The following is an 8,328-nucleotide window of genomic DNA, read 5'->3' as shown; positions in this document are numbered from 1 at the left end:
AGCTGCTTGGAGGCCTTGATGAATGAATGCTTAGTATGTTATTAGAAATTGCCATGTGGAGGAAGACAACTAATATGTGAAACAGATCAGTGGAATTGAGAAGATTCAGTTGAAAATCTTTGTTTTACAAATATTTTTTCTTTTTTTTATTGTTCCAGTTGCAGGTAATCACTTTTTGTTGTGTTTTCAGTCATGTGCTAAGCAATTTAATTTGGGCTTTATCTGTGACTTTCTTTTGCCAAGAAGTTCATTTAATAAACATCTTTCTGAGCAGATTAATTATGTTAGGATTATTATGTTTTTCTCTTAATTCTTGGAATGATTTCCCCAAATTCTCCACAAATTTTGAAATTCATTTGTAATTTCTATTTGTTAAGGATACCAGGTACAATTTCTTGAATTTGTTTCTGGCAACTAAGTTCTAGATTAGATTTACGTTGCTACTTTAAATTATAGGCACATTTTTGTTTGTTTGGCTTGTACCTTTCCTGAGGGAAAAAACCCATAATCCATTAACTTTTCAGGAAACTATAAATCAATAAATTTACTTCTAGAGATTGCAGGGTAGTAATTTTGAAGATCAGTCAGAATAAACTGTTGTACTGTTTTAAAGGATTTTTGCATCTTAAAAAAACAAATTTCTCCTAATTATGTGTAGTGGGTAGATTTTAGAAGATGTCTGCTGAGTTAGCAGTGTCTATTTCTATGCTAAAATCCTATTCTAAAGTTAATACTTCATCTACTTCAGGTAAAATGTTCTGAAATATAGATCGTAAAAGCAAAGCTTTGGATACAAAACCAAAGCCTGCCAACATTTATAGCATCACAAGAAGTAAAGCAAATGGATTTAGTTTATGTAGTATACGAAATAGTTGATAGTTTTACACTAATTTTATAATGTGACTGATCACATGCTCTTGAATTTTGTTTTAATGGCAAAATATCAGCCTTCATTTGCCACTTCCTGGAAGTGGTACTAAAATTACTGGTTATAGCCAGGCTCGCCTAAACATATTTAAAATAAAAATCCACTGTTAAGCTCTCCCTTACCAATATGATTTATTTGTGCTGTAATACAGTCTCTGTTGTGTTTTATTTTCAAATATGTATGTACCTATTCCCACATTATATCATGAATAATGTAATAACTTAGTCAACTTATGGGTCTTAAGAACTGTGTATTTTCTGTTCACTGTTCTTAGGTCTTTTGTGGTACAGCAAGGTGAACAAATAAGTCCCTGGTCTCAAGAAGTCTGGTAGGGGAGGCATGATAAGAGAATGAGGCACTACACAGTTGTAATAAAGGAGGCTCATATGTGTCTCAGTGGGTAGTGGGGTAAATAATCAAGGGAGGAAGCTGATTTGGGCTGAATCTTGAAAGAGATGGGCTAGATTTGTGGCCAGAACGATAATAGAAGGAAATTTCTGGTAGATGAATGAGTAATGTTATGGCAGCAGAAGTGTGCAGAAAACAAGAGGGACTTCCCGTGACATGCTATGGTAAGCGTAGGAGATGTGGGGCAAGTGAGATTATAAAGGCAGGTGTAATGGATACATATTTTGGTTTTTTTGGATGACTTGAATTACTTTAGTACAAATAGTTTTAATATACATTTTGTCAGATTATCTTAAATACACCTTAGATTTTTGTAATTCTTTTGTAGAATATATAATTCTATCTTAAAATTCAGATAATCTATTTCGTAAACTGAAGAATTACGTGATATGCTTTATAAATGCACTCCGCAATGACCAGGGCATGGCTAAATGAGTTGACTAGGAAAACAGCTAATGTAGAAACCAAAATATTTTCAAAATCCCTCTGTTTTGGGGCGCCTGGGTGGCTCAGTCGATTAAGTGTCTGACTCTTGGTTTCGAAGCTCAGGTCGTGACCTCAGGGTAGTGAGATGGAGTCCCACGGCGGGCTCCATGCTCAGCGGGGAGTCTGCTGGAGATTCTCTCCCTCTGTCCCTCCCCCTACTCAATCTCTCTTTCTCTGGAATAAATAAATTTTTTTTAAAAAGGTAATTCCTCAATTTTTCAGATTGTATCGTAATGTGCAAATGGGCATACCTGTTGACATATTGTTTTCCACTGATTTATTTTCCCTTCAAATCCTAGAATGAGAGATTTATTTAACTACTTAAATGTTTATTAAGTTACTGTTATGACCCTTTCCCTTAAGGAGGTATACTCTAGAAGGAAAAGCTAAATGAATCAATGAAGAAAATAAAAGAGAAAGGATAATCGGAGAAAACTGAGATTAAAGACCTGTATGAGTGTGATGAAAGTAAGACTCACTAATCACAGAAAAGTAAGAGAAGAGAATCAAGCAGAGGAGGAACAGAAAGACTAGCAACTCGAATGATCTAATTTAGAATTTTCCAAAGGTAGATTTGTGTGAGTTTGTGTGGTATGTGTGTATACACTCTAGTAGTGAAAACAAGTATCCATTTGGGTACAGGGCTCTATTAGTCTATTTATGTTCATTTTTAAATTTTAAAAACTAATTATTAATATTTAACATAGGGGTTCAAATTTGTACGCTTATTCAGTCCGATGTCAGAAAGTCCTGTCTAAGGTGGCGCATAAAGGGATTTGGAAGAGTGGAAGCCCCACCGAGCAGCAGTGGCCTTCCCAGTCCTTCACTCCATTTCTGGGACTCGCCATGTGTCTGAGCTTACTTTTATAAGTTTACTTGTGTTTGATCATAGATTTATGGCTTATATTATCTAGTTTCAATCAGACCCCACAGAACAGACTAATAATTTAAAGATTTCTACAAAAGAAAAAATGTGAATGTAAGAAACGTGACTAGGATTAGGAAACAAGATAATGGTAGAGTTGATACTTAAACCACTGGAATGAGCTTTTCACCTGCCACGATCTAATAATTTTAGAAGATGGTTAAAATTATAAGAGATTATCTAGAAGGATATTTGACATATAGGCACACATCTTTTTTTTTTTTTACTTTTGTTTTCTGTGTTTTAAAATGTGATTCAGTAGCACATGTTAATTATTTATAAATAAGTAGAATGAATGTATGCCAGAACTTTTCTCTGATAAGGGTACTCTGCCAGTTTTTGGATAATAAGTAGCCCTATATAGCTTATAACTCAAAAATTCACGAAATCTTAATGATAGAACAATTGATGTTTGTAACAGATAACCCAGAGGTAAACAGAGCCTAGTGGAGATTTGTTTGGACTCAGTCATGATGTCTGTAGAACATTTCTTTGGTAGGTGTTAGAAAGGGTCTTCCAGCACCTTCACAAGTGTCTCGTGCCAAAACACCTTGGTGGTCACCCCAACGTCTTGAAGCACCAGTGACTGGTGGGATATTGTGTGTTGACGGAGCTATCTATAATTTCAGTGTGTGTGCCATGTTTAATAAATATTATTTTAATTCCTAGGTATTATAACTTGCCTACCTGGAAGTGCTACAGTAGCACTGAAGTTTAGTATGGCCATGGAGTGTGCAGTGAGCACAAATGAGAGTTCTAGTGAATTAAAGATAAGATCAGAGAGGAGCAAACTTCAAGGGATTGAATTCTTTCTCCAGTTATGCAGTGTATTTGCTTAGTTATCTTTTTGGTGTTTACTGACTTAATTCACCAGTGAGGTATAGGAAGTAAAGCTCCTGCTTTCTTTCTGTGGCATCCGCTTGCCCTCTCGCGTGAAATTGTGCTCGAGCCCAGCACCTGGGGGAATCTGCCGTGGTCAGCATTCCACCTGAGAGCCGCTGCCGTGACGGGGTGTGCGAAAAACACCTCGTATATTGACACACAAGGCTCACAGAAAATAACGTGCTGTGGCTTAGCAATTCAGATGACTGGGTAAACTCTGTAAAACGTAAACTCTGAAGAGATGGAACCTTGAAATCAATCATGCATTTGTCTTTATTAAACAGAATATGTAGAAGATCAGTTGATACCAGTCTTTATGGCTCATGAGCCTAGATTATGAACACACTATCCTGGGCCCTGTTGCAGTAGTATTTGCACAAGTTAAGTTGAATGGGGGTGAGTGTACACTTTGTGCAAATTCATCTCTTCCAGTCTGATTTTATTCATTGTGTCAGCCTTTTAGAGGAATGTTGTAAAGATTCAGTGCCTGCCACGTACTACTCAAAAGTTGCTGCTGTTGTTCATGATGACAGTGGTTGAGGGACAGAAGGATAATCACTGGTGATGGGGACCTTACAGACGTACATAGAATTTGAGACATGAAAATTGGGTATGGGAAATTTCTTAAGCTGAACTTGTTTTAGGGCACACTGAATATTTTACTTTCCTTTTTCTCAGCATCAGCAACTTGTGATTGGCGGTACCGGATATTCAATTGCACATCCCCACATCAATGCACTGCCAATGGTAAGAATCCCTCCCACTCCCAATGCTAGTGTTTTAATTGGTCTTTTGATTATTCTCTTATTTGTAAGCATCTATCAAGAATCTTTAAAGTTTCTCACAGTTTGACAGACTGCATCTATGCCCTGGAGTAAAGAAATGTTTTAAAAAATATGTGTAATGTAAGGCACTTAAAGTAATTTTTGATTATTTAATTAAAAAAGAAAAGGGTGAACCCATAGTTTGCAGATTTCCATTATCCATAGATTTTATAACCTCTTGGCTATGGTTGCCAGGATGAAAAGTATTATATAGCAATGATCTTGTATTTTAACAAGTGGGCTCTATTTTGTGAGTACAATTTTCTTGTTAAACTAAAGCTTAGGTTCAATAACAGCTCTTGTGTCTTTGTCAATCATCTTACTTAAAATAGTCTTTTTGCATATTGTATTTATCTTAATATTTATAGATAATGGACAATTAAATGGCTAAAATTTTACCTGCTTTTAGAGAGAGAATGATTTTCAGGAGAACCATTCTTACTATTTAAAAAGATCATTTTAGAAACCTTTCTCTGTGGAATAACAATCTGTGAACTATGTTATACAGCACAAAAGCCACTCTGTAGGAGTTGAGATTTGCTTTCATTTCTGTGTGTGTCTTGGATGACTTTTGGCAAAAACTCTTGTAAAATTAGATGATAAAATCGGACAGATTTCTAAAGTTTATTCTCACTGTAGGCTAAGTGATCTCATTACTGTTAACTAAAATCAGAATGATTCTCCCATACAAAAAATAATTCCTTACCTAAATGGTATTGGTACGTATTTTAGGGTTCAATAAATGTAGGAGAATGAATTTTTACTTTTTGGGTTTTTTAGAATTAATTACTTAACGATAATCTATTTCAAAATATTTTCTATAGTACGTTATTAAAATTTTTAATTAATCAAATTTTTATTTTATTTTATTTATTTATTTTTAAAGATATTATTTATTTATTTATTTGACAGAAGCAGGCTCTCGCTGAGCAGGGAGCCCGATGAGGGGCTTGATCCCAGGACCCTGGGATCATGACCTGAGCCGAAGGCAGCTGCTGAACCGACTGAGCCACCCAGGCGCCCCTCAAATTTTTATTTTAAACATTAAATCAAGGAGCTAAGAAACTGATAAAGGCTCATAGAATTTGGTGGGAAATAGTAGATGCATCAGTCTGAAATAAAAGCTACTAAAAATTAACTAGAAGCAGGATAGGTGGGTGAGATGAGTCACCTGTGAACATATTCCTAGGAAATGATTCATTTTAAAGATGGACTTGTCAGTATGTTGTTTAAGAGGAAGATTTCCTCTCCCTGTTCCTTCTCTCAGCAGTTAATGGGGAATGTTGAAGAAAATAAGAATTTTTTGTACGGCCTTAACCTAGCATGAAGGATCCATGGTTCTTCATTAATTTATGAGACACTTGCTGGGTTCTTTAAGGTGCTTGGGTGACTCTGCTGTTTTCTTTGGAACATTACAGTTTCTCATGCAAGAAACAGCTCTGTGGTAAATCAACTCCATCATTTGGATTACCTGCCCTTGGGCTTTATGTTTGAAGTTCACATTTGAAACCCATTGGTTTTCTTGATTGTTGGAGCCTTAATCTATGGCATGTCCCCCTTGAGAATCCATTGTGAAGGCCTCTTGGGTATCTGAGGTGCAGGTGCTGTGCAAGTGGTTCTCTCTTCTAAGTGCTTCAGGTGAATTTTTCAGTGTGCCCCTCACAGAGACTATACATTGTGTTGTTTTTGGAACAGCTCTTAGACTGTATTTCAAATCAGATTATTTTCAACTCATTTGTCAGTTTCGTTGAGAAGTCCTGAAATCATTTTTAAGTCATGATCGCAGAAATTTATGTTCATTTATGTTCTAAATAAGTGTTAGTGTTAGAGATGAAGAAGGCCAAGATCCCAGCAAACTTGCTTGTGGTCTAGCTGAGGACACCACAGCCATTTGTACACATTTGCATGATGTGCTAATGCATTTATAGGTATTGGTTCACAGTGATAGTTTTCTCATGAACCTGAGAAATGCCCAAGTTTTTAGTGAAACCTGTGCTATGTAGTATCCTATATTTTTTCCCCCTGAAAATGCTATAAAGGAATGCTTTGTGGGAATGTACAACTTAACTCTACCACCCCCACCCTCAACTTTGTGATATAAGGATGAAGGATTCGTATTATTGTTTTTAGCTTACTCTTCACTTACCTAGGTACAAGTTATTTTAACTCTAATTGCACCTTACATCATTATGATTTACAGCTACTTTCCTAAATAAATGTTGCATACTCTTTTCTGTAAATATCTCATTGTATTAATAGAATCCATTGGCCAGCAAGTGTGTATTATTTTAACTTTTTATTGTGCACGTTTTCAAACGTACACTGAAGACAGAATAGCATAATGAACTCTCACCCAGCTGCAGTAGTCACCAATTTTGTCATCTTTAACCACGTTGTTCTATGTCTCCTTCCACCCCCTCCCCCCAGTCATTTTGGAGCCAATACATGTATCACATGATTTCATTCATAAATACTTTATTATTTTTTTTGAAGATTTTATTTATTTATTTGACAGAGAGAGACACAGCGAGAGAGGGAACACAAGCAGGGGGAGTGGGAGAGGGAGAAGCAGGCTTCCCGCCGAGCAGGGAGCCCGATGCGGGCTTGATCCCAGGACCCTGGGATCATGACCTGAGTGGGAGGCAGGCACTTAACGACTGAGCCACCCAGGCGCCCCTCATTGATAAATATTTTAGTATGTATCTATGTAAGATACAGACTACTTAAAAATATATACAATATCATTGTCACACTTTAAAAATTGACAATTTTTTATTGAAAAGGGATTTAAATATACTTTTGAAAAATTGTAGTAAAAAACATAAAATTTGTCATCTTAAATATTTTTAAGTGCACAGTTCGTACACTTAAGTGTAGAGTTAACTGTATTCACATTGTTGTACAAGAGTTCTCTAGAACTTTTTCATCTTACTGATACCCATTGAACAAAAACCTCCCGTTTCCCCCTCTTAGCAGCAGCGGGCAACAGTTATTTTATTTTAATTTTGGTTTTAGGTTTTTGATGTTAGCTACTCTATACAGTATAAGTAGAATCATACAGTATTTGTCTTTTGTGACTGGCTTACCTAGCATAATGTCCTCTAGGTTCATCAGTTTTGTGGCATATAGCATGTGACAGGATATCCTTCTTTTTAAAGGTTGACTGTTCCATTATATGCATATACCATATTTTCTTTATTCATTCATCATTGAACATTTAGGTTGCTTCAATCTTTGGCTGTTGTGAATAATGCTGCATTGAACATGTGTGTGCAAATCTCTCTTCAAGATTCTGCCTTTACTTCTTTTGGGTATATACCCAGAAATGAGACTCCTGGATCATATGGGAACCTCCATATGGTTTTCCAGAGTGGCCGCACCATTTTCCATTCCCACCAAAAGTACACAGGGGTTCTGATTTTTCTCTACATTCTTTCCAGCACTTTTTATTTTCTGTGGTGTTCTCTTTCTCCCCTCCCTCCCTCCTTTCTTCCTTCCTTCCTTTTTTCTTTCTTTCTTGGTAGTGAACATTCTAATGGATATGAGATCATGACAGTAATTTCTTAATACCACTAAATAGCCGTTTAGTTTAGTTTTCCTCATTTGCTCATAAACGGTGTTTCTACAAAATCCATACATATTATATTTGGTTGGTATGTACATCTTACTCTTCTGCCTCTTTACTTACTGCATTTTTTCCCTTTTAATTTATTTGCCGTGTGAGGTTTCCTCATTCTGTGTATTGTTAATTGCATCCCTATAGTAAAAAGCCTCTCTTTCCCTTGTGCTTTTTTGCAAATCAGTAGTTATATCTAAGAGCTTAATCTAATTCAGGTTTTTCTTTCTTTATTTTGTGGTGTCAGGGTGACAGAATA

The 8,328-nt window shown here is 36.0% G+C and overlaps 1 protein-coding gene across 4 annotated transcripts in view; it reads left to right on the top strand.

Annotated features, from left to right (window-relative positions):
* The first annotated feature begins 3,583 nt into the window (after positions 1 to 3,583).
* The window catches only part of TBL1XR1 (TBL1X/Y related 1), an 81,916-nt gene continuing 77,171 nt past the window's right edge, over positions 3,584 to 8,328 (top strand). For 2 of the 4 annotated variants that reach the window (XM_081829712.1, XM_081829707.1), the window contains exon 1: positions 3,584 to 4,376. The gene's annotated coding sequence lies outside the window, so the exon portion shown is untranslated. The remainder of the gene's footprint in view (positions 4,377 to 8,328) is intronic. The other 2 variants (XM_081829714.1, XM_081829715.1) reach the window with 2 other exon arrangements.

The sequence above is a fragment of the Leptonychotes weddellii genome, chromosome 1, assembly GCF_054177405.1.
Source record: "Leptonychotes weddellii isolate Sample4059 chromosome 1, ASM5417740v2, whole genome shotgun sequence".
NCBI lineage: Eukaryota > Metazoa > Chordata > Mammalia > Carnivora > Phocidae > Leptonychotes > Leptonychotes weddellii.
The sequence above is the reverse complement of the archived record's forward strand: the minus strand, read 5'-3'. Positions and strand labels throughout refer to the sequence as shown.